This window comes from Odocoileus virginianus, chromosome 16 (assembly GCF_023699985.2).
Source record: "Odocoileus virginianus isolate 20LAN1187 ecotype Illinois chromosome 16, Ovbor_1.2, whole genome shotgun sequence".
Lineage (NCBI taxonomy): Eukaryota > Metazoa > Chordata > Mammalia > Artiodactyla > Cervidae > Odocoileus > Odocoileus virginianus.
Genome location: NC_069689.1, coordinates 28,848,366 through 28,875,230, shown reverse-complemented (window position 1 = coordinate 28,875,230; position 26,865 = coordinate 28,848,366). Strand labels below are relative to the sequence as shown.

The 26,865-nt window shown below is 37.9% G+C and overlaps 1 non-coding gene across 1 annotated transcript in view; it reads right to left on the bottom strand.

Moving 5' to 3' along the window:
• LOC110152797 (uncharacterized) overlaps positions 1-26,865 on the bottom strand; it is a 109,900-nt gene that overhangs the window by 67,343 nt on the left and 15,692 nt on the right. The window contains exon 2 of the transcript XR_011491808.1: positions 11,447-11,503. This is a non-coding gene — a transcript (uncharacterized protein). The remainder of the gene's footprint in view (positions 1-11,446; positions 11,504-26,865) is intronic.

Genomic DNA, 26,865 nt, shown 5'->3' with positions numbered 1-26,865 from the left:
CTAAGGAGTTTAAATTCTTTTTGGCAGTGAAGATGACTTTTTAAAGGATAAAGTTAAACACAGAAGTTTATCTAAGAGAGCAGCTCCCAAATGTTACAGTATAAAGTAATCATCTTAAAAGCTTGTTTAAGTGTATATTCTTGAATAGGAGTTCTGATTCTGGTAATGGAAAGTAGCTTAATCAGACTAAGTCTCAGATAACAATAATAAACTCTTGACACACACACACAGATACACACATGTAGTTATATTTGAAAGCATTGGAAAGTGATCAAAAGCAGGCAGAAACTGAAGGGGGTTCCAGTCCTTAATGGAACCACTCCCTGCATGAAAATAAGTTTACCAGCCTATTTTACTGAGCACTACTCAGATCACACACAGGGCTGAAAAGCCCAGTGTTTTCAGATTGAGGTATTAGAGGATGAAGTTAGAGGCTGCAAAAACATCTGGAAAATTACTTAGAGAAATTTCAGGACAGAGGAACCTTGCAGAGGATTTGGGGTATGGAGAGGAAAGACCACAATTTGCATTTAAATGCTATTCAAATCACAACCTAATTCTCCAAATGCTGATGCATGGGAGAGATTCCTAGGAGCTGAGCAGAAAATAGTACCTGGAAAGAATGTAAAAGCAGGAGCGTTTGGAGGTTGGTTCTCAACAAGTTAAATAGATTAATGGACACCTCCGGCTTTCTATCAAAGGAACGCTTGCCTTGGAAAAAAAGGCAATGTCACAGCACTAAAAGACTGGCCTTAACAGGTGGCGCTACTGGTAAAGAACATGCCTGCCAATCCAGGAGACATAAGAGATGTGGGTTTGACTTCTGGGTTGAGAAAATCCCTTGAGGAAGGAAATGGCAACCCACTCCAGAATTCTTGCCTAAGAAATCCCATGGACAGAGGAGCCTGGCAGGCTACAGTCCATGGGGTCGCAAAGAGTCAGACACAATGACGCAACTTAACACACATGCACACACCAAGGTAGCGTTCAGTCACTCAGTGTGTTCAACTCTTTGTGACCCCATGGACTGCAGCACGCCAAGCTTCCCTGTCCTTCACCAACTCCTGGAGCTTACTCAAACTCTTGTCCATCAAGTCAGTGATGCCATCCAACCATCTCATCCTCTATTGTCTCCTTTTCCTCCCACCTTCAATAATTCCTAGCATCAAGGTCTTTTCCAATGAGTCAATTCTTCACATCAAGTGGCCAAAGTATTGGAACTTCAGCATCAGTCTTTCCAATGAATATTCAGGACTGATTTCCTTTAGGATAGACTGGTTGGATCTCTTTGCAGTCCAAGGGACTCTCAAGAGTCTTCTCCAACACCACAGTTCAAAAGTATCAATTCTTCAGCACTCAGCTTTCTTTATAGTTCAACTCTCACAACCATACATGACTACTGGAAAAACCACAGCTTTGCCTAGATGGACCTTTGTTGGCAAAGTAGTGTCTCTGCTTTTTAATGTTAGTGGCTCAGATGGTAAAGCATCTGCCTACAATGCAGGAGACCTGAGTTCGATCCCTGACTTGGGAAGATCCCCTGGAGAAGGAAATGGCAACCCACTCCAGTACTCTTGCTTGAAAAATTTCATGGACGGAGAAGCCTGGTAGACTACAGTCAATAGGATCGCAGAGTCGGACAAGACTAAGCGACTTCACTTCACTAGGTTGCTCATAGCTTTTCTTCCAAAGAGCAAGCGTCTTTTAATTTCATGGCTGCAGTCACCATTTGCAGTGATTTTGGAGCCCCCCCAAATAAAGTCTGTCACTGTTTCCATTGTTTCCCCATCTATTTGCCATGAAGTGATGGAAGTGGATGCTATGATCTTAGTTTTCTGAATGTTGAATTTTAAGCCAACTTTTTCACTCTTCTCTTTCACTTTCATCAAGAGGCTCTTCAGTTCCTCTTCACTTTCTGCCATAAGGGTGGTGTCATCTGCATATCTGAGGTTATTGATATTTCTTCCAGCAATCTTGATTCCAGCTTGTGCTTCTTCCAGCCCAGCGTTTCTCATGATGTACTCTGCATATAAGTTAAATAAGCAGGGTGACAATATACAGCCTTGACATACTCCTCTCCCAATTTGGAACCAGTCTGTTGTTCCATGTCTGATGTTAACTGTTGCTTCTTGACCTGCAGCATACAGATTTCTTAGGAGGGAAGTCAGGTGGTCTGGTATTCCCATCTCTTAAAGATTTTTTCCACAGTTTGTTCTGATCTACACAGTCAAAGGCTTTGGTGTAATTAATAAGCAGAAGTAGATGTTTTTCTGGAATTCTCTTTCTTTTTCTATGATCTAATGGATGTTGGCAATTTATCTCTGGTCCCTCTGCCTTTTTAAATCCAGCTTGAACATCTGGAAGTTCACAGTTCACGTACTGTTGAAGACTGGCTTGGAGAATTTTGAGCATCACTTTGCTAGCATGTGAGATGAGTGCAATTGTGCAGTAGTTTGAACATTCTTTGGCATTGCCCTTCTTTGGGACTGGAATGAAAACTGACCTTTTCCAGTCCTGGTGGCCACTGCTGAGTTTTCCAAATTTGCTGGCATACTGAGTGCAGCACTTTCACAGCATCATCTTTTAGGATTTGAAATAGCTCAGCTGGAATTCTATCACCTCCACTAGCTTTGTTCATAGTGATGCCTCCTCAGGCACACTTGACATTGCATTCCAGGATGTCTGGCTCTAGGTGAGCGAGCACACCATCGTAGTTATCTGGGTCATGAAGATCTTTTCTGTATAGTTCTTCTGTGTATTCTTGCCACATCTTCTTAATACCTTCTGCTTCTGTTTCTGTCTTTGATTGTGCCCATCTTTGCATGAAATGTTCCCTTGGTATCTCTAATTTTCTTGAAATATCTCTCATCTTTCCCATTCTATTGTTTTCCTCTATTTCTTTGCATGGATGACTTATGAAGGCTTTCTTATCTCTCCCTGCTATTCTTTGGAACTCTGCATTCAGATGGATATATCTCTCCTTTTCTCCTTTGCCCTTTGCTTCTCTTCTTTTCTCAGCTATTTATAAGGCCTCCTCAGACAACCATTTTGCCTTTTTGCATTTCTTTTTCTTAGGGATGGTCTTGATGACTGCCTCTTGTACAATGTTAAGTTTGTCCATAGTTCATCAGGCACTCTATCTATCAGATCTAGTCCCTTGAATCTATTTGTCACTTCCACTGTATAATCATAAGGGATTTGATTTAGGTCACACCTGAATGATCTAGTGGTTTTCCCTACTTTCTTCAATTTCAGTCTGAATTTGGCAATAAGGAGTTCACGATCTGAGCCACAGTCAGCTCCCGGTTTTGCTTTGCTGACTGTATAGCGCTTCTCCACCTTTGGCTGCAAAGAAAGGGGTGAATAAACATGCCTATAAAGTGTAAACCAATCCTCAACAAGTTCAAAGAGGATCAGCTTTTAACTTAACTTCCTGGTAGAACAAAAACTAATACTCTTCAAGCAAGATTAGCAGAAAGACAAAGGAATCCAGAAACCCAAGACTTTAAGATGTATTATTCATAATAGCCAGACTGTAATAGAAAACTGCTAGGCATGTGAAGACATCGGAGATAGTTTCCAAGGTCAAAAGAGAAAGCAGTTGATAGAATTCTATATGACCAAGATGTTGAAATTTGCAGAAAAGTACATTTAAAAAGATAAATATATATAATAATACATATGTATATATTAAAAAACAAATGAAAATATTTTAATAATAACTATAAAACAAAATAGGGAACTTTAGGGAAATGAAAGCTATTTTATAAGTCAAATGAAAATCCTGAAACTAAAGAGCTACAATATATGCAATGAGAAAAATAGTCACTGGATGAGCTGAAGAGAAGATTGGAGACAGAAGAAGAAAGGGACAAAGAACTTGAAAACAGATCAATAGAAATTATACAATCTGAAAAGCAGAGGAAAAAAAGATCTCTCTTTAAAAAAAAAAAAGATCTCACTTAAAAAAAAAAAACCAGAGCCTCAGTGACCTGTGAGACAATAAGTGAGCAAATAACACAAAGATTTGTCTTCATGCTCTATTAGATCATGAAACAGGCAGAAGCGAACTTTTCATTTAAAAATTTTTTCTGTCATTCAGTGAAGGTTATTATTGCTTCTGGCATGACTATCAAAATATTTACTCTTGAATAATGTTGTTTCTTACCATTAGATTGGTTATAGCATTCAAGAGGTCCAACCACTCTGACAACAGAGTGGCAAACACCTTACCAGCATAATCAGTGCATTAATTTATGGATGCCTTGATTAAGTTTCAACAAAATAACATACTTCTTGACAAACTGTCTCAACAGAGTTTCTTCTACTTGTCCCACTAGCTAAGCAAATACAGGTCATTATTGCTTGGCTTGACTTCTCCCTCCAGCAGAACCTGGGAAGCCTGATTCAGATGGTAAAGAATCTGCCTGCAATGCAGGAGACCTGGGTTCGATCCCTGGGCTGGGAAGATCCCCTGAAGAAGGAAATGGCAACCCACTCTGGTATTCTTGCCTGGGAAATCCCATGGACAGAGGAGCCTGGCGGGCTACAGTCCATGAGGCTGCAAAGAGTCGGACATGACCAAAAGATTTTCACCTTGTTAAATAGCTAATAATATGTTCCTCATTGTTCCAGGGGATTAGGGAGAGTGCTGTAAAAGGAAACCATACCATATTTTTTTCTGATATCCTTTAGTTGAATCTCAAAGTTTTGAAATCAGCAAAATGCTTCTTTTACTAGTTTGTCTATTTACCTTTTGTCTTGGAAATCAGGCTGAAGATTTCTTTCCAACACAATGAGTATAGCCATTAATAATTCCATGATGATCCCTTGTTCTACGGCTAGCTGCTATTTTCCAACATGTCTTCAAGAAGGAGAAAGAAGTTCCTCTCATACATGATCATATCTAACAGATTGGTTGCTATGGTAAATGCTTAGGTGCAATGATACCATTCATTATTTTTTGCAGGGTATGCAGTGCTTGATCAGAGAACTCAGGGAAAGTTCTATTCAAAGATGAAATCAATTTGATACCTATTTAGTCAGCATCTTCCATGCTGCTGAGGCTGCAAAATATCCAACAGAAGTTGCTTAACTTCACAAGGCATTGGGTTGGTCAACTATTGAAAATTATCATTCTGGTGCCTGTAGCAGCAGAAAATAATCTCAGACATTTTATAGCCAAGCTCATAGATCCTTCTCTTGTCACAATCAGTGTGATTATATGTAAGAGTTAAAGGCACAAGCCTTAGAAGCACAGTCCTGGTATTCTAGTTATTACCACACCTTTTAGTGGAAAAGAGACCCACTGTTGAACCTTGAAACAGCAGCAACGTTATCTTGACATTTCTGTAATAATGACTCAATTTATCCCATAAGGTTTAATAATTAGATCTTAGAATATTAAGGTTTTTGAGAGGTTCATAAGCAGAGAGGAGTCTTAAGAAATTGGATGAAGAGGACAGGACTGCATCAGGTGAACCTGAAATTGCAAATTATTGACTCTGATAATAAGCATCATGAGCTAAACTTAACACTTGGCCTGGACTCCCTCTGCTCCAGAGCTTTCCAGCTCACTTTGTCCATAAGCCCCACAACCTTACCATGTGCTCAAGCTGCTGCCTTGCTGTTTGACTCTTATTTGAAGTTTCTACTTGTTCATTTATTACAGGCAAATTCATTTATTACAAGCATATTCATATGTTATAAGCATACATCCCTGAGCATAGTTATAAAAGTTGCTTTAAAATCCTTGTCTGCTAATTGCAACATTTGTGTCTTCCTAGGGTTAGTATCCACTCCTATCTTTTGTGTATGAGTCTCATTTTCTTTTTTCTACATAGTAATGTTGGATTTCATCCACTGTGAATTATTCCTTGTAGAGGCTCTGTGGGCTTCTGAGTTTTATTTTCCACTGTGGCCTCTCTTTAAGAAAAAAAAAACCATAAGAGTCTGAACTCCTCCAGTGATGTTCTCTTCTTCCAAATGTTGACTTCCTTCTAGATTCTGCCTGCTTTTGTTACTCTCTGGGATGCTTAGGTAGTTGTTTTTATATTTTGTCTAGAATTTATAGTTATCTGTGGAAGATTGGTTAAATAGAAACTACTTTGCCATGATAAGAAGCAGAGCCCCATTTTTTTTTTTTTACTTTTGATCTATTTTTGACTTTATATAAATCTTTTTCTTGTAGATAGCATGTAGTTAGCTCTTGCTTTTTCATCTGGACTGATGACTTCTGCCTTCTTATGGGGATGTTGTCTTGCTGTTTAGTCTCTAAGTCATGTCTGACTCGTAACTTCATGACTATAGCCTGCCAGATTCCTCTGTCCATGGGATTTTTCAGGCAAGAATACTGAAGTGGGTTGCCATTTCCTTCTCCAGGGCATCTTCCTGACCAGGGATTGAATCCAAGTCTCCTGAATGGTAGGCAGATTCTTTACCAACTGCACCACCAGGGGTGTTTAGACCATATCTATTTGAAGTAAGTTTTTAACATATTTGGTTTAATTTTACAAGACTGCTATTAATCTAATATTTGTTCTCTCTATTCTATGTTCTTTTTCCCCCTTTTTTCAGCTTTCTTTTGGTAGTTGAGTATTTTTAAGTATTTCATTTTAAAATCACATTGTTTCATCTACTTTAATTCTTTATAAATGGTTTCCCTAAAGTTCATAACTTATAAATAATAGCATTTATAATGCATATTTATCTTACCATAGTTTACTTTCAAATATTATAATATGTCATACATAATGTAAAGAACTTACAATAATATAATTCAATTTTTCTTTATGCTATTTCTGCTATTGTCATACATTTTACTTCTATATATTATAACTAAATAGTCTATTATTTAAAAATAACATTTTAAACCAGGGAAATTATCTTTTATATATACTCTTATCATTACCATTTATAGCAGTCTCTATTCTCGTGTAGATCTTATTTTCCATCTGGTATTATTTTCCTTCAGTATGAAGAAATTGTTTTAACATTCTTTGGAGTGCAAGTCTGCTGGCAATAGCATCTGTCATTTTTTTAAATTGGTCTGAAAATGTTTTATTTTGCTTTCTTTTTTGAAGAATTTTTTTATATGTAATTACAGGTTGATAATCTCTAAACTACTTTTTTTTATTCTTTTTTCTAAACTACTTTATTGCACTATAATTATCATTACAAAAAACTGTACATATTTAATGTATACAATTTAACAAGACAATTTCTTTCCTTTCAACATTTAAAAGATGTTATTCCATTGTCTTCTGCTGTGCATTAATTTTAATGGGAAGTCTCCTACTTGAGTGAGTATATCTGATAGTCCTTTTTTCTTCTTTGTTTAAAAAAGGTGACCACAATTCCATCATCACATTTAATAAGATTAATGCTACCTTAGTAAATCTGATATCCAGACCATATTCATATTTCTTCAACTGTCTCAACAGTTTCCATCCCCCTTCAACCTGGGTGTATCTTATAATGACCAACAGAACATGATGGAAGTGATGCTTTGTGAGTTCTAGAGCCTAGGCCTTAAGAGGAAACCCAGCTATGAGAAGAATTCAGTCTAATCTAATAGGGGAATAAGAGGCCACATGGAGGAAAACTGAGACTCCACAGCTGACAGCCAGGACCAACTTCCAGACATACCAGTAAGGTCATTGTGCATCTTTCAGTCCAGCTCACCATCCAATTGATTGCAGTTGTGCAACAATGCCACAAGAAACCAGCAAAGAAACTGTCTACCTGCCCCATGGATCTTGACAAATAATAATTCATTGCATCTTTAAGCTACTCTATTTTGGAGTGTTTTGCTAAATATTGGACTTTCTTGGTGGCACAGTGGATAAGAACCTGCCTGGCAATGCAAGGGACACGGTTTTGATCCCTGGTCTGGGAAGATTCCACATGCCGTGGAACAACAAAGTCCAAGCTCCACAACTACTGAGCCCATGAGCTTAGGACCTGGGAGCCACAACTACGGAAGCCTGCATGCTCTAGTGCCTGTGCTCTGCAACAAGAGAAGCCACCACAATAAGAAGCCTGAGCACTGCAACAAAGAGTAGCCCTCCTCATCACAACTAGACAAAGCCCATGAACAGCAACAAAGACTCAGTGCAACCAAAAATAAATAATAGTAAAAGAAGACAATAAAAGTATTTGCTAAATATAAAACATAAAAATTAGAGAAGTATTTAGATAGAAGAATTAAGTTGCCTTTAAGGAAATAAAAATTGTGTTAATCCAAGATACAAAATATTAAATATCAGAATGATAGTTCCACAATTTAGTGGAAAATAGTAAATGTTAAAATAAAAATTTTAAGAAGTATCTTAGAATCAATGAAACACAGCAAGTCAGTGAAAAGCAGGATCCACACTGCTCTGAGAATATGTGTAAATGTTTAAGGACTTTCTCCGTGGGGTCTTTTAATTTGAATATCAAGATATTCTTGTTGTCTAAGAGAAACATACATACCCCTGTTTACTTAAGGACATATAAGATAAAAAATAAAAATGTATTCAAGGATGATGAACAGCTTCAAAGTAGTACCGTACATGCTGGCAAGATTTAAAGTTAAAAAGTTAAAAAGAAGTCTTACTGTGAATATATTTCCCCTAAAAACCTACTCTTAATTTTTAAAGATAGAAACAAAATCTCACAGCTCTAATTATTTTAATATTTTGCTTTTCTTTTGTACATTTAAGAATCTATCTGTGATGGCTAATAAACACATGGAAAGATGCTCAACATCGCTCATTACCAGAGAAATACAAACCAAAACCACAATGAGGTATCATCTCACACCGGTCAGAATGGCCATCATCAAAGCGTTTACGAACAATAAATGCTGGATAGAGTGTGGAGAAAAGGGATTCCTCTTACACTGTTGGTGGGAATGCAAACTGATACAACCACCATGGAGAACAGTGTGGAGATTCCTTAAAAAACAAGGAATAAAACCACCATACAACTCAGCAATCCCATGACCCTAAGGAAACCAGAATTGAAAAAGACACATATATTCCAATGTTCATTGCAGTACTATTTACAATAGCTAGGATATGGAGGCAACCTAGATCTACACCAGTAGATGAATGGATTAAGGAAGTTGTGGTACATATACACAATGGAATATTACTCAGGTATAAAAAAGAACACATTTGAGTCAGTTCTAATGAGGTGGATGAACCTAGAGCCTATTATACTGAGTGCAGTAAGTCAGAAAGAGAAAGATAAATACTGTGTATTAATGCACATACATGGAATCTAGAAAGATGGTACTGACAATCCTATGTACAGGGCAGCAAAGGAGACATAGACGTAAAGAACAGATTTTGGACTCAGTAGGGGAAGGAGAAGGCGGAATAATCTGAGAGAATAGCATTGAAATATATACATCACCATATGTAAAACGGATAATCAGGGCGAGCTTGATGCATGAAGCAGGGCATCCAGAGCCAGTGCTCTGGGGCAGCTTGGAGGGGTAGGGTGAAGAGGGAGGTGGGAAGAAGGTTCAGGATGGAGGGGACACATGTACACCCATGGCCGATTCATGTTGATGTGTGGCCAAACCCACCACAATACTGTAAAGTAATTATCCTCCAATTAAAATAAATAAAAATTTTAATTTATTTATGTTTTCATTTTTAAAATGCCTCCAACACACCAGATTATAAGTGATAAAGTGACAGTTAATATCAAGATTAATAAAGTTAAGAAAACTTGTTTTAGTCAATATAAAAGGTTTATTTGTAACCCCAAATTTCTTTTTCTTAAAGGAATATTTTTTCTTCTTTTTTTTAAGGAACACAATTTTTTCTTAAGGGAACATTGTATTTGAGACTTATAAAAGCTTAATTAGCCTGATGATTTAATTAATCTTATGGATAAACAATTAATTTCATTGTCTTTCTACTTTACTAGTATTTTATCAAATTAATTCTTGACAGTTTATTTTTAGACAGTTTCAAACACAGTGCCATATTTTTGCTTTATGAAATTTTGTATCATAGTGGTATATAACTCTGTGAGAATATTCCTTGTTTAACCAGAAATATAGGTCATCAATGATTAATTCTTAACTTGCTAAAGCATCAAAAACTGAAAATATTACACAAAACCATAAAAGAATTATATCACTCAAAACAGATTAAGTAGTGGTTAACAAGCAAGCCCCGTATCTCAGTGGCTTAAAACAGCTTGCCCCTCGTGATCAGCAGGTGGCTCTGCTCCAGGTCGTTACTCAGCGACCCAGGCTGTAAGCAGGCTTGTCTCTGATACTGCCCATCCCCAAGCCAGAGGACAATTCAATACTGGGCCAAGAAGTGCCACAACTGATTTCAGCTCACAATTCATAAGACAGGACTAGACACATGACCAGACCAGACCAAACCAGAAAGGGGAGGATGGACATTTCTAACATATTTCAAGAAGTGTGGAAATATTTGGTGAATAACATTAATGACTATAAGCTTCCCAGGTGGCCCAGTGGTAAAGAATCTGCCTGCCAATGCAGGAGACATAAGAGATGCAGGTTCAATCCCTGGGTCAAGAAAATCCCCTGGAGAAGGGCACGGCAACCCACTCCAGTATTCTTGCCTGTAAAATTCCACCAACAGAGGAGCCTGGCGGGCTACAGTCCGTGGGGTTGCAAAGAGTCAGACACAACTGCTATTGAGCACAAACACACACACTAATACTACAACAGACATTCTTTCCTCTAGGCTTTGGGATAGAACTTCAACCTAAACATTACTCTTATTTCATTCAGGTCCAGTTCTACTCCATCAGGGGCAGGTCAGTAATAGAGACCGATGGAACCCCAGTAGAGTTGCCTGGAAGACTGTAGCTAAAAGCAACTCAGATCTTTACATGGCGGACAAAAACTTTCAGTCACAAAGTTTATCATCAATTTGACTCCTACTATTCTTCTGGAATAAAAATAGGGATAAAATAGGTTAGAGAGGATAACTCTGGCCTGGATGTTAATTCACCAAATTGATTAACCAGAAACCTAGCTTTTCTATGGGAAGCAAACTCTGAAATTTTAACACAATGAACACATAAGACAAACAATGAGAGTTTCTGGTGGTTCATTATTTCATTGCCCTTACCCTTCTCATTTCCTTACCTTTTTTATCCTTTGCTTCTTCCCTTCTGGCTTACTTATCCTGCCTGCCCAGACTCCAGAGAATTTCTCTATCTCTCAGATATACCAGTTAAAATTCTCATCCATGAAGCCAGAAGGAATGTAGGCTACAGGAGATGAGGGTGGTTTATAGAGAGAGGCACCATCATCACTGACATGTGAAGGCAGTCAGCACCAATAAAATACTCCAGATCCACTATCTGCCCATATAGCGGTGGCGGCAATGAGCACTTGTAGTCATGTCCGACTCTTGCGACCCCATGAGCACTTTTGCACAAATTAGAAAAAGACACTTACTTCCTCCTTCAAAATAGATGTAGCTTCATATTCAGGATATAGAAAATTCTTGTGACTCTGCAATGGAAAAGAAAAGGTAATAATAAGTCTATGAGTCAACTGTGTTCAAATAAGTTAGGATCCAGTTAAGTACAGAGGGTTTTGAGTTCATTCTCAGTGGATTAATCACTTTGAGCCTCAGTTTTCTTGTGTATAAAATGGGAATATCTTGGTTTGGAAAACTGTTGTGATGATAAAATGAGATAATATATGTAAAATTTCTTATTCTCATATTTCTTCATGTATCACAGTTAGAATTCATTAAAAAGTTAGTTTTCCTTTTCTTCCTTAGAGGAGAAATCCTAACGCAGCAGCAGCTGGGGCCTATTGTCTTCTGTTAAGAGATCCTTAAGAGGAAGAAGACACCATTTAAATGACCTCCAAATCAATTCCTCCAGGCACTCTAAACCCACTAAACCATTGTTGTTCAGGGTCATTCTTCCCTTAGCCACTGGGAACCATGACTCAACAAAACGTATCTGAACTGAATTGAACTGGCTTGCTGGTACCTGAAATATCTTTAGAGTCTAAGGTAGAAAAAGGTAGAGATAAAACTACTCAATATTGGACACAATGCAGACTAGTCTAATGACCTTGGGAAAGTCACTTAATCTTGTCACATAGAGTAAAACCCACTCTTTTTAGCACACAGGTCTATAATTTTTGCCAAAGTTACATACAGTCTTGTAACCACCACTAGAACCAAGATGCAGTACAGCTTCATCATCTCAAAAATCCCCCCATGCTGCTCTTTTCCAGTCAACCCTTGTCACTCCTAAGCCCCTGGCAACCAAGGATCTGTTTTCTATGCATACAACTTTACCTTCTGCAGAATTCCATATAAATGAAATGATATAATATATAGCCTTTTGAATGTGGCTTCATTTATTTAGCACAGGGTGTCTGAAATTCATCAGTTTTGTTGCATGTATCAGTAGTTCCTTTTTATTGTTGAGGAGTAATCCATTTATATGGATGTATCATAATTTGTTTATTCATTCACTAGATGAAGAACATGTGAGTTGTTTTCAGTTTGGGGGCTTTTGTTTTTGCAATTAGGATTAAAGCTACTAAATGCATGCAAGTAAATATTTTGTTTATGAACACTGGTGTTCATTTCTCTTAGGTAGATCTCTAGGCATGAGATTGCAAGCTGGGTCATACGATCAGTTCAGTTCAGTTGCTCAGTCGTGTCCAACTCTTTGCGACCCCATGGACTGCAGCACGTCAGGCCCTGTCCATCACCAACTCCCGGAGTTTACCCAAACTCATGTCCATTGAGCCGTTGATGCCATCCAGCCATCTCATCCTCGGTCATCCCCTTCTCCTCCCACTCCCAATCCTTCCCAGCATCAGGGTCTTTTCCAATAAGTCAACTCTGTGCATGAGGTGGCCAAAGTACTGGAGTTTCAGCTTCAGCATCAGTCCTTCCAGTGAACACCCAGGACTGATCTCCTTTAGGATGGACTGGGTTGGGTGGATCTCCTTGCAGTCCAAGGGACTCTCAAGAGTCTTCTCCAACACCACAGTTCAAAAGCATCAATTCTTCAGTGCTCAGCTTTCTTCATAGTCCAACTCTCACCTCCATACATGACCACTGGAAAAACCAGAGCCTTGACTAGACGGGCATTTGTTGGCAAAGTAATGTCTCTGCTTTTTAATATGCTGTCTAGATTGGTCATAACTTTCCTTCCAAGGAAAGTCTTTTAATTTCATGGCTGCAGTCACCATCTGCAGTGATTTTGGAGCCCCCCAAAATAAAGTCTGCCACTGTTTCCACTGTTTCCCCATCTATTTCCCATGAAGTGATGGGACCACATGCCATGATCTTAGTTTTCTGAATGTTGAGCTTTAAGCCAACTTTTTCACTCTCCTCTTTTACTTTCATCAAGAGGCTTTTTTGTTCCTCTTCACTTTCTGCCATAAGGGTGGCGTCATCTGCATATCTGAGGTTATTGATCTTTTTCCCAGCAATCTTGAGTCCATCTTGTGCTTCTTCCAGCCCAGCGTTTCTCGATGTACTCTGCATATAAGTTAAACAAGCAGGGTGACAATATACAGCCTTGACGTACTCCTTTTCCTATTTGGAACCAGTCTGTTGTTCCATGTCCAGTTCTAACTGTTGCTTCCTGACCCACATATAGGTTTCTCAAGAGGCAGGTCAGGTGGTCTGGTATTCCCATCTCTTTCAGAATAAGTCCATTACTCAAATTCAATTATTAATAGCATTTCACAGTAAATTTATTAGTCTTTTATTCTTACAAATTATTTTACTTGATAATACATATAATTTACAAAAAGTTTTATATCTTTATCTTTTCAATTTACATTAAATCATAGGCATTTCACAGTGTTATTTCATGCTATTAAAAACAATGACTATACAATATCCTGTTACGTAAGTAAACATCTTTTTATTCATTCTTTTCTGGATATTATTTTACCATTCCCTTCAATTTTTTACTATTATAAAAAGTTCAGAGATAAATCCACGAACCCGTGGTCACCTTATCTTCGACAAAGGAGGCAAGGATATACAATGGAAAAAAGACAAACTCTTTAACAAGTGGTGCTGGGAAAACTGGTCAACCACCTGTAAAAGAATGAAACTAGAACACTTTCTAACACCATACACAAAAATAAACTCAAAATGGATTAAAGATCTAAATGTAAGACCAGAAACTATCAAACTCCTAGAGGAGAACATAGGCAAAACACTCTCCGACATAAATCACAGCAGGATCCTCTATGACCCACATCCCAGAATTTTAGAAACAAAAGCAAAAATACATAAATGGGACCTAATGAAACTTAAAAGCTTTTGCACAACAAAGGAAACTATAAGCAAGGTGAAAAGACAGCCCTCAGACTGGGAGAAAATAATAGCAAATGAAGCAACAGACAAAGGATTAATCTCAAAAATATACAAGCAACTCCTGCAGCTCAATTCCAGAAAAATAAATGACCCAATCAAAAAATGGGCCAAAGAACTAAACAGACATTTCTCCAAGGAAGACATACGGATGGCAAAAAAACACATGAAAAGATGCTCAACATCACTCATTATCAGAGAAATGCAAATCAAAACCACAATGAGGTACCATTACACGCCAGTCAGGATGGCTGCTATCCAAAAGTCTACAAGCAATAAATGCTGGAGAGGGTGTGGAGAAAAGGGAACCCTCTTACACTGTTGGTCGGAATGCAAATTAGTACAGCCAGTATGGAAAACAGTGTGGAGATTCCTTAAAAAGCTGGAAATAGATCTGCCATATGACCCAGCAATACCACTTCTAGGCATACACACTGAGGAAACCAGATCCGAAAGAGACACGTGCACCCCAATGTTCATCGCAGCACTGTTTATAATAGCCAGGACATGGAAGCAACCTAGATGCCCATCAGCAGACTAATGGATGAGGAAGCTGTGGTACATATACACCATGGAATATTACTCAGCCATTAAAAAGAATTCATTTGAATCAGTTCTAATGAGATGGGTGAAACTGGAGCCCATTATACAGAGCGAAGTAAGCCAGAAAGATAAAGACCATTACAGTATACTAACACATATATATGGAATTTAGAAAGATGGTAACGATAAGCCTATATGCAAAAAAAAGAAAAAGAGACTCAGATGTATAGAACAGACTTGTGGACTCTGTGGGAGAAGGCGAGGGTGGGATGTTTCAAGAGAACAGCATCGAAACATGTATATCTAGGGTGAAACAGATCACCAGCCCAGGTTGGATGCATGAGACAAGTGCTCAGGCCTGGTGCACTGGGAAGACCCAGAGGGATGGGGTGGAGAGGGAGGTGGGAGGGGGGACCGGGATGGGGAATACATGTAAATTCATGGCTAATTCATTTCAATGTATGACAAAAGCCACTGCAATGTTGTAAAGTGGTTAGCCTCCAACTAATAAAAATAAATGGAAAAAAAAATCATAGGCATTTCACAGTGTTATTTCATGCTATTAAAAACCATGACTATACAATATCCTGTTAAGTAAGTAAACATCTTTTTATTCATTCTTTTCTGGATATTATTTTACCATTCCCTTCAATTTTTTACTATTATAAAAAGTGCTGTAATAATCACATTCAGGCCTATAGATTTTGGCTTTTGTTTTTCATAATTTTTCCCTTAGGATAGATTCTTAGGAGCAGGATTACTGACTTCAAAGGATTTTAATATTTTAGTGGATCCTAATGCATATATATAGATTGCTTTCCAAAACACTGTATCAATATATGTTTGCTCCCAACAAAGCATGTTTTATCACATCTTGGCAACTGCTAGATGTTATAATTTCAAAACTTTAATAATTAAAAACAATGTAAATGGTACTTTGTTATTGTGTGTCTCTTTGATTATTAGTGAGGTTGGATATCATGGAGGGCACCCTGTAAGGTGGTCTCCAGTGATCTCTGCCTTCTGATATCCTTTCCCTTGTATAACTCCTTCCCATGAGTGTTAGCTGGACTGAGTTACTTGGCCTAAGGGAGAGAATATGGCAGATATGATATAGTAGATATCTACCATAGAACAGGCTGCTTTCAGTTCAGGGAAATAAGAATCAGCCCTTTTGTAACAAAAAATATATATATTAAATATTATCAACTTTTCTTAGATAAAACTATTAATTTTTTAAAAGTCTGACTGCAGAAGCTGCCTATCTTTGGTGGGTTGTTCCCTCACCAAGTTGGAGAATTATTTCCTTGTATTCTAAGTAAAACCTTAGAATAGACTGCCTAACTCATAATTCAGATTATTGGAGGACTGGTTTTGGCCATGCCTGACTACACTGCATTTGACAGACCACAAAATTTGTGGTTCAAGTTCAAGGATGGGCAAGAACAGTAATTTAGACTTGGTTCAAACTTGCTACTACTTTCTCCTAAAGCAATCAATAAGCATTCGAAGTTTATGCATGTGATAGAGATGCAAGTAGATAGATGTTGTTTTCCATTGTCTCCTTTGAATCTCTGGGAGGCACACTAAAGCTTAATACCTCTTGTCAGCCTTCCCAGAGTCAGATATTCCACCCAACTAGAGAAGTGTGGACTTTATATCTCGCCACTAGCACACTATGTTCTATCGCAGAGTGATAACTCAGCTACACCATCCATGCCTAATGTCTAGGTTCCAGGCCTTGAAGTTCTTTCTGTGCTGACACCAGGGAAAATCCCCTTATCAACCTTTGTTCTACTGTCCATCACCTCTGTTGGGCTAATCTAGCCCTAGGCCAAACCCATTTACCCTGTCCCACCCTAGGGGGGGACAACCCATTTATCCTGTCCCACCCTGTCTCCCCTAGGAGACAGTGAGCAGTTTAAAGGGACCATAAACCAAGTCTTTTTCTGGACTCTCTCTTGGGATATATGTACCTATTTAATATATATGAGAGTGCTTTCTAATTAAAAAAAAAATTCAGCAAGCATGTATTGCTGTTATTGCTAGACATAGTTATTTTAATTTATCCTAGTTCTGACACTGATTTGGATAAATCTCTTTTTTGTACCTCAGCCTAGATTTTCATAAATATTATGCATAATTCTTAATCATTTGGAAAATAAACTGAAACCAGTTTATGAACATTACTTATTTTGAATTTCCTGTACATGAGGGTTTACTGCAGTTGTCTCCTTTGTAACCCAGTCCAATGGCACAGATTTTAATGGCCTCATCACATCCTAGATTCAGCATAGTTAAGTGTCACTGAGTTTATTTTTGCAGCCACAAACCCTGCTAGTTTGAATGACAGTCTTTCCTCAAATCATATCCCTAAGTTCAGAAGCTCATTTCATTCACTCATCTTTTTATTTTTTGTAACATTATTTAAATTTAACAAATTGCTGCATGTGATTTATTTTGAATTTAATTACAGAGCCAAACTGCCACATATAATTATGGATGTAAGCTGCAGTCAATTCTTTACCCTGATGGCTTGAGAAAGGCTGAAAAGTGTAGCACAGTCTTTCTACATAATCTCCTATGAGCCTTCTCTGCTTGCCATTGAATCAGTGCTGACAAATAAAGTATCAGAATAGCAACTAATAAGAGGTCATGCTTTTGTGCCGAGCCCACCCCTCGCTCCTCATTCATGATGATGCTAATGGGATGCTATTTAACAGAGCTCAGGAAAATTCATAAAATCGGACTGCTTGGGAAGAATCTTTGATCCAACATGGACAAATCGCAGCACTCCAGGGGTTAGTTTAAACTAAATTGTAATATGACATACTTCCCTTTGTTATGGATTAAAGCTCTAATGTGCATTTTTGTACTCTGGGGGAAGAGACGTGGCAATTTGGAATAGCACAGGCAAATATGAAGAAAAAAATACCTGATTGATGATAATACTAGTTTCAATTGTATACAACTAGTGAATTCTAAAATGGGTAAATATTAATAATTTTCTGGGGTTCTTTACTCATTGAGGTTTCTGATATCTTCCTTTTTTTAATTTGTTTATTTAAATTATTGACCATGCTGGGTCTTGGTTGCTACATGCAGACTTTCTCTAGTTGGGGTAAACAGGGGCTACTCTCTTATTGTAGAACACGGGCTCTAGGGTGCCTGGACTTAGTTGCCCTGTGGCATGTGGGATCTTAGTTCCCAAAACAGGGATTGAATCTGTGTCCTGTGCATTAGCAGGTGGATTCTTAACCACTGGACCATCAGGGAAGTCCCAGGTCTGATATCTTTTTAACACTACATATATAGAGATTAGTTTACAGCTGTGAAAACTTGGGCAGGTTATTTCAATTCTCTGAGCCTTAGTTTCTCTATTTCTGATTTAGAAATAGAATTGTGTGGATTAACTGAATGTGTGTAAAGCACTCAGCACAGTGCCCCGTGCATAGTGATGGCCAATAACGGCAGCTGTCATTATTCTTTATATTTGGCCTTCCTCTACTGCTTTTCTTTCTATTTCTGCAGCCAGACAAATAATGTATGTTTAGGGATTACTTATGTAGCCAAAATTTGGTATTGGTAGCAACTTTGTCTCAATGGCTGTGAACCCTGGGGAGTTTGGATCTGCTGACCCTAGGACTCCCACTCAGCAGTTGTCTTAGTTCAGGGTTCTATAACCAACGCACCATAGACTGGGTGGCTTAAATAATTGCTTCTCAGCCTCAGTTCTGGAGACTATAGTATCCAACATCAAAGTGCTGACAGATTTGGTGTCTGGTAAGGTCTGCTTCTTGGTCTGCAGATGGCCATCTTCTTAGCAAAATCTCACATGGCAGAGAGAGAGGAAGTAAGTTCTCTGGTTACTCAAAAGGGCACTAATCCTATTAATGAGGGCTCCACCCTCATGACCTACTTACCTCCCAAAGGCCCCACCTCTGAATACCATTAGGGATTAGGGTTCAACATATGAATTTGGTGAGGCCATATTCAGTGCATAGCAGCAGCCCTATTTTCAGATAGCTCCTTCTCTAACCTTGCCTGGATACTTTTACAGAAAACAAGCAGAACTTTCCTAAGAGCTTAAATAAACCTACCATACATATATGCATATTTAAAATTTATTAGGCAAATTTGCTAATTTAGGTGAACTAGGGAAGATTTCATAAAACAAATCAAAGTTTTATACTTTAGTAATTGTCTGCTCTGATTTTTTCTATACTTTTTATGCATTTCTTTTAAAAGAAAATTTGAGATGTTCCTGGTTCTAATAACAGGATGAGTTTTAGAAGGCTACTCTAGAAGGAATAAAAATATTGGATTGGCCAAAAGCTCATTCAATGTTTTCCATAAGACCTTATGGAAAAATCCAAGTGAACTTTTTGACCAACCCAATAGAAAATGACAAAAGGAGATGTGAAAAACAGAGAAAACTGGAATTAGATGCATATGTTCAACAGAGGTTCATATCCATTGACCTTATTTTTAAACAACTTAATTGAGATATAATTTCCATACCATAAATTTCCCTCTGTAAATTATAATTCAATAATTTTAACTTTAGAATATTTACAGAGTTGTGCAGCCATAACAACAATGCAGTTTAGAACATTTCATCAGCTCAAAAAGAAACCTCCTATCCATTAGTATTAATAGTAACACCCCACTCCTCCACTCATCACTAGTCAAACATTAATCTACTTTCTGTCTCTACAGATTAGTCTGTTCTGGACATTTCATATGAATTGAATCATATGATATGTTATCTTTTGTGTCTAGCTTCTTTCAGTTAGCATAATGTTTTTGAGCTTTGTCCATATTGGATCATGTATTACTGAATTTTAAAAAAGGACATTTTATAATTTTATTTCATTTTCAGGTGAAACTTCTCATTTTAGGCTCTGCTGAGAATCATAAGACATGAGATATAGTTATTATAAAAGAATAACTTATTAAAATGGAATACTAGTCATAAAAAGGAACACATTTGAGTCAATGCTAATGAGGTGGATGAACCTAGAGCCTATTATACAGAGTGAATTAAGGCAGAAAGAGAAAAACAAACACCATCTTTTAACACATACATATGAAATCTAGTAAGATGGTACTGATGAACCCATTTGCAGCACAGCAATGGAGATGCAGACAGAAAGAACAGACTTAGGGACACGGAGCAGGGGGACAGGAAGGAGAGGGTGCGACAAATGGAAACAGCAGCATGAAAACATATGTACTACCATGTGTAAAGTAGATAGCCAGTGGAAATTTGCTGTCTGACTCAGGAAACTCAAACCAGGGCTCTGTGGCAACCTAGAGGGGTGGGATGAGGTGGGAGGTGGAAGGGAGGTTCAAGAGGGAAGGGCATACATATACCTATGGCTGATTCATGTTGATGTATGGCAGAACCAACATAACATTTTAAAGCAATTATCCTCCAATTAAAAACAAATACATTTTAAAAAGAATAACTCACAAAACCTGCACGCTAGTGCATTTCAAGCAAGCCCTAGTGACTTGTATAAAAAAGAGAAATAGTTTCAGACAGTAGACTTGACCATTAAAGGGCAAACAGGGTTGTTTGGTACTAACATTAGTTGAGAAAAAAATACCTTAGATAGGGGAATTAGAAAAGGTAGAGGACAGAGAATTTTTCATTGGACAGTGAAACATAGCTTCAGGAAACAAAGTCCTCCTTACAGGTGAAATCAGTGCTGAAAGTTTCTAAGGACTCTTGAAAGAAATGTGATAAATCAATAACTACTATAAGACACAGCTACAATCTACCCAAGGAAAAATGATGGGCAAATCTGTCAAGGAGACAACCTCATGTCGCTTTAAAAAAAACTACTGGACTTTATCTTTTAGAGAAGTTTTAGATTCACAGCAAAATTGAGGGGAAGATCTAAAGATTTCCCATACATACTCTGTCTCCACACTTAGTGCTCAGCCTTCCCCATTATCAATATTCCCCAAATGAGGGATACATTTATTATAGCCGATAAACCTACACTGACACATCATTGTCACCCAGAGTCCATAGTTTATATTGGTTCACACTTAGTGCATACACAATCTATATGTTTGAACACATTTATTATGATATGTATCTACCATTATACTATCATACACAGCAGTTTCATTGCCCCAAAATTCATCTGTACTCTGCCTATTCATCCTTACCTCCCCTCCCCAACATCTGGTAACCTCTAACCTTTTTTCTATCTCCATAGTTTTACCTCCTCCAGAATGTCATATAGTTGGAATCAAATAGTATATAGCCTTTTCAGATTGGTTTCTTTCACTTTGTAATATGCATTTAAGTTTTCTCCATATCTTTTCATGCCTTGATAGCTCATTTCTTTTTAGTGCTGAATAATATTCCATTGTTCAGATGTACCACAGTTTATTTATCTACTCAGCTACCAAAGGACACTTTGATTGTTTTTGAGTTTTGACAATTATGAATAAAGCTGCTATAACCATCATAAAAACATGCAGGCGTTTCTGTTAACATAAGTTTTAAACTCCTTTGGTTAAACACCAAAGAGCTTGAAAATGCTGGATCAGATGGTAAAACTATTTAGTTTTGTAATGTTTTATTTATTTATTTATTTATTTATTATATATAAAACTCCTAGAGGAAAACATAAGCAAAACACTCTCCAACATAAACCACAGCAGGATCCTCTATGACCCACCTCCCAGAATATTGGAAATAAAAGCAAAAATAAATAAATGGGACCTAATTAAAAATAAAAGCTTCTCCACAACAAAGGAAACTATAAGCAAGGTGAAAAGACAGCCTTCAGAATGGGAGAAAATAAAAGCAAATGAAGCAATGGACAAAGAATTAATCTCAAAAATATACAAACAACTCCTGCAGCTCAATTCCAGAAAAATAAATGACCCATTCAAAAAGTGGGCCAAAGAACTAAACAGACATTTCTCCAAAGAGGACATACAGATGGCTAACAAACATATGAAAAGATGCTCAACATCACTCATTATCAGAGAAATGCAAATCAAAACCACAATGAGATACCATGGCACGCCAGTCAGAATGGCTGCTATCCGAAAGTCTACAAGCAATAAATGCTGGAGAGGGTGTGGAGAAAAGGGAACCCTCTTACACTGCTGGTGGGAATGCAAACTAGTACAGCCGCTATGGAAAACAGTGTGGAGATTCCTTAAAAAAACTGGAAATAGAACTGCCATATGACCCAGCAATCCCGCTGCTGGGCATACACAACAAGGAAACCAGAATTGAAAGAGACACGTGCACCCCAATGTTCATCACAGCACTGTTTATAATAGCCAGGACATGGAAGGAACCTAGATGCCCATCAGCAGACGAATAGATAAGAAAGCTGCGGTACACAATGGAATATTACTTAGCCATTAAAAAGAATACATTTGAATCAGTTCTAATGAGGTGGATGAAACTGGAGCCCATTATACAGAGCGAAGTAAGCCAGAAAGATAGAGACCATTACAGTATACTAACACATATATATGGAATTTAGAAAGATGGTAACGATAACCCTGTATGTGAGACAGCAAAAGAGACACAGATGTATTGAACAGTCTTTTGGACTCTGTGGGAGAGGGCGAGGGCCGGATGATATGGGAGAATGGCATTGAAACATGTACATTATCATATGTAATGTTTTATATTTAGTACTTTCCTGCTTTTTTCCCAGCATTTTTGCACTGGGCCCTGCAAATGACACAGCTACCCTGCCAAGAACTCATTGAAGAGGCAAGGAGCTGGGTTGGTGGCTAGGAGTCATGTCTTGATTGAGAGGGAACAAAATAGCCAAATAAAGGTCAAGCTTGGAGGTCATGATGCCTAAATGATGGATGTAGGAAGCAAATCTTGTGGGATATGAGCTGATGTTTGGACACAAATTTACAGGAGGGATAATATTGCTGGGAACCTAGCATCATGTGGGTGGAGAGTTCTTTCTTTACTTTGAGGGTATATTTTACTTCATTTTCCTTTTTATAACTAAAAGATAAAAAAGTTAACAAAGGTACGCAGGGATAAATTATTCCCATTTTACAAATAAGGAAGTTGATAGTCAGAGTTAAGTATGTATTTCACAGTAGGAGTTGCTACTGCTGCTGCTAAGTCACTTCAGTCGTGTCCGACTCTGTGTGACCCCACAGACAGCAGCCCACCAGGCTCCACCGTCCCTGGGATTCTCCAGCCAAGAACACTGGAGTGGGTTGCCATTTCCTTCTCCAATGCATGAAAGTGAAAAGTGAAAGTGAAGTCGCTCAGTTGTGTCCAACTCTTTGTGACCCCATGGACTGCAGCCCACCAGGCTCCTCTGCCCATGGGATCTTCCAGGCAAGAGTACTGGAGTGGGTTGCCATTGCCTTCTCCGATAGTAGGGGTTAGCCAGTGATAAATTTGGCCTCAATTCAAATATTGATGCCTGATTCAGACACTATTCATTGTTTGCCACTGTTAATCACAGCATGCACCATTATTAGTTTCTGATAATCTTCCACTTGCCAGTGGTTTATATACAATGTCATTTGATTCTCACACAATTCTTTCAAATGGTAGGTATTACACACATTTTATAAAGGGAGAACCTAGAATCAAAAAGACTAAGTAATTAACTCAAGATCACAAAACCAGTAAATCTGTCTGACTTCAAAATGAAAACTTTTTCTACTTCACCACAGCTGGGCTTCAACATGGAGCTGGCTTAAAGTTTGATGATTCAAAGGGAAAAAGAATCTGTTTTAAAGTCTATGATAATGTATATGAATTTTTATTTTTAAGAATTAAGTCTCATAATTTTTTACTTACATTAATAATAACTACATACAGGCTATCAAAAATTAAGTAGATTAAAAACAATAAAGAAAATAGAATTTTTCAAAAATTCAAGGTAAAGAGTTGGCATAGACTGATCTATCACTCAACTAGCTAGTTAGCTTCTAGCAAGCTGGCAGCTAATGTGCACACAGACAGGAAAATCAATCAACAAATTCATGAAAGTTGGTTATTTACAATTATCATTTGTTTTATATTGTCACATATCCCTATCAGTTAAGATGGCAATTTCATGTGTGCACTTTACTGGTTTTTTCTACAAGGACCAAGACTCAATATTTCACATAGTGCTACTGGTAATTGAAATTACTACCTGTATTAGAAATTCCTCAAAATGATATTTCTTCACATTAAAAGTCTCCTCCAAGTTATGACTCAATAACTTCACTTTTTTTCCTATTACTACTATAGTCTGTCTTACCTTTTAGTTTATAAAAGAGAAGATCTTTTGTAGGATGAACCAACTGTCCAGTTGCCAAAGACTAAGGCTTTCCCTGAATACACAGGGCTTTCAGTGAAAAAAACAGAACAGGAGGAAATATTAAAACAATAAAGTGTTACATAATTGAGTACTGGAATTTTTAAAATATGGGACTCTAATCTCATTTTTGTCTCCAATTATCTACATTATTTAGAATAAGATAATTTAACATTTAAACTAAAAATGAAGATATTAGTGTCCATCTTTTGTATCTTTTTTATAAGATATAAAAATATAGTTTTTAATGGAAAGAGAGGTTTCAATTAGCAACTTTATATAGAGGATTCTCCTAGTCCTCTCTTGATACAATCTATATATTAAAAGGGGCTTCCCAGGTGGTGCTAGTGGTAAAGAACCTGCCTGTCAATGCAGAAGACCTAAGAGACTTGGGTTTGATCCCTGGGTTGGGAGCATCCCCTGGAGTAGGAAATGGCAGTATTCTTGCCCTGGGAAGTCCCATGGACAAGGAGTCTGGAGGGCTACAGCCCATGGTGTCTCAAAGAATTGGACTGAAGCGACTTAGCATGCATGCAAGCATACATTAAAAAGTCAAACACTGAAACTGGGGATTTCTGGTGATCAAGGATTAATAAAATAACCTTAGACAAATTTAAACAATTTTTTCAGGGTGTGTGATAGAGACCTAACTTCATTTTCTTCTACATGGGAAATGACTTTTGCTGGTTCCATAAACTACTCTTTTCGCACTGAACTGAAATCACACATTTATCATGTGAACTTGGACCCATGGTTAAGTTTCTAATGAGTTCTTTGCCTCTTCTAACTATGCATCATTTTTGTACTGTTTTCACTCAGGAAAGCAGAAGTGTTAGGACTAATGTCAAGCAAAGATGCAATGTGGGAAGAGGTAAGGATGGCCAGAGAAGAGAAAGGAAGCCCTCAACTCTCTGCAGGGTGAAGAGATAAGGACTGTGGTTGGGGAAGTTATAGCTTTCGATGGCTAGAGAAAAACAAGCAGTATAGAAGGCAGTGGGATCAGAAAGGAACCAAATTTATCAGGAAACTTCATCTTAGGGAGCACGATTTAAGAGAGGTAAAAGAGGCCAGTGTCTCTCCTTTTGAGTCTAACATAAGGATACCAGGTTACTGAAATCTCAAGGAGGCAGCTGTATGAAGCTGTATGAAAGCCAGTGGGTGGAGGGAGCATACGCATTTCTCTTCTAGCCAAGTGATCAAACAGCCATTGTCCTGACTTTAGCACAGACTGCAGCCAAGCTATATTACCTCTTAATTTATACAATAAGACTTGAGACCATCATCCTTTCCGAAGAATGCTTCTTGGCCTGCCTAGGGGCCTAGGATATTTCATTACTCATGCCAGACAACCAGAGTGTAATGTTTAAAACCATATCCACCATCCTAACAGTGTCCTGTTAACCTAATAACAGAGACTTGATATCCATGAACTGTGATCATCAACCAGTATAACAATGAGCCACTGAATTCTACATTATTCTATCCTGTAATACCTAGAGAATTTTCATGTTAATTTAAGTGGTAGTGTTAGCATCAAAATCTGTGTAGAATCCCCAAATAGCTGAACCTTAGGGGGAAAAAAAAAGGCACCCATTTACTAAAATGTGCTTTGTGATCTGCAGAGAACAGTCCCTTCCACCAGGGGTCTCTAGCTCACTGACATTATCAGAATCTAACTCCCATGGACAGAGGAGCCTGGCCAGCTACATGGGGTTGCAAAGAGACAGACATGGCTGAGAGATTAAACAACAGCAACAAACTCTTCCATGGGATATATTAAATCTGTGCTGTCCAATACCATAGACACCAGCCATACGTGGCTATCTAAATTTAGTTAAGAATAAGTAATGAATAAAAATAAAATTTAAATCTCAGTTCCTCAGCTGTACTAACTGCATTTTTAGTGCTCAATATCTAACATGCCTAGTGATTTCCATATGGGACAGTGCAGACAGCTAACAGTGCAGTATAAATTCCTGTATGTGTAATTCATCACTGTAGAATACAAGTTTAGGATCTCACTGTTAAAAGAACAAAGAGGCAGTGCCTCTCCTGAGCGCCCCAGCTAAGTCTTCAGTATGGTGTCTGAATCCTCCCTTTATCCCAGTATCCTGGGTGGATGGTGAGAACATTCTTCAAGATCACATTCAACTTACTCTCCCTGCACAGCCTGTATATTCCATCTCTTTAATAATTCATAGATTCATTTTTTTTCTCATATGGAGAAAATTGGGGCCAGCAAATTGTAAGAAATAGATGTGGGTTTTTTGTTTTTTTTTTTTTTTTTTAAAGAAGAGTTACTTACCTCTGTCCGTAACAGCTGAGAGACAGAGTTGCTGAACTCTGGGCTTGCAAATGCTCCTGGATAAAATGAGTGGGGCGACTACATGCTCTCTTAAGACCTAAGACACCCAAGGACAACAAGACTAATATGTGTAGTCCTTACAAGTAAAACTAACCTCTCGCCCATACAACAGGTTCCAAAATGCTTAGACTGTGTGGGCAGCTTCTGCCTCGTGTCACAGGTGAGTTTTAAAGTCACAGAATGGTGTGGCTTCAGAGCAGTTTTGGTAAATAGCCTCAGCTAAATATTTAGACCATATGAGATGATAACTGCTATTTTCAGTATATGT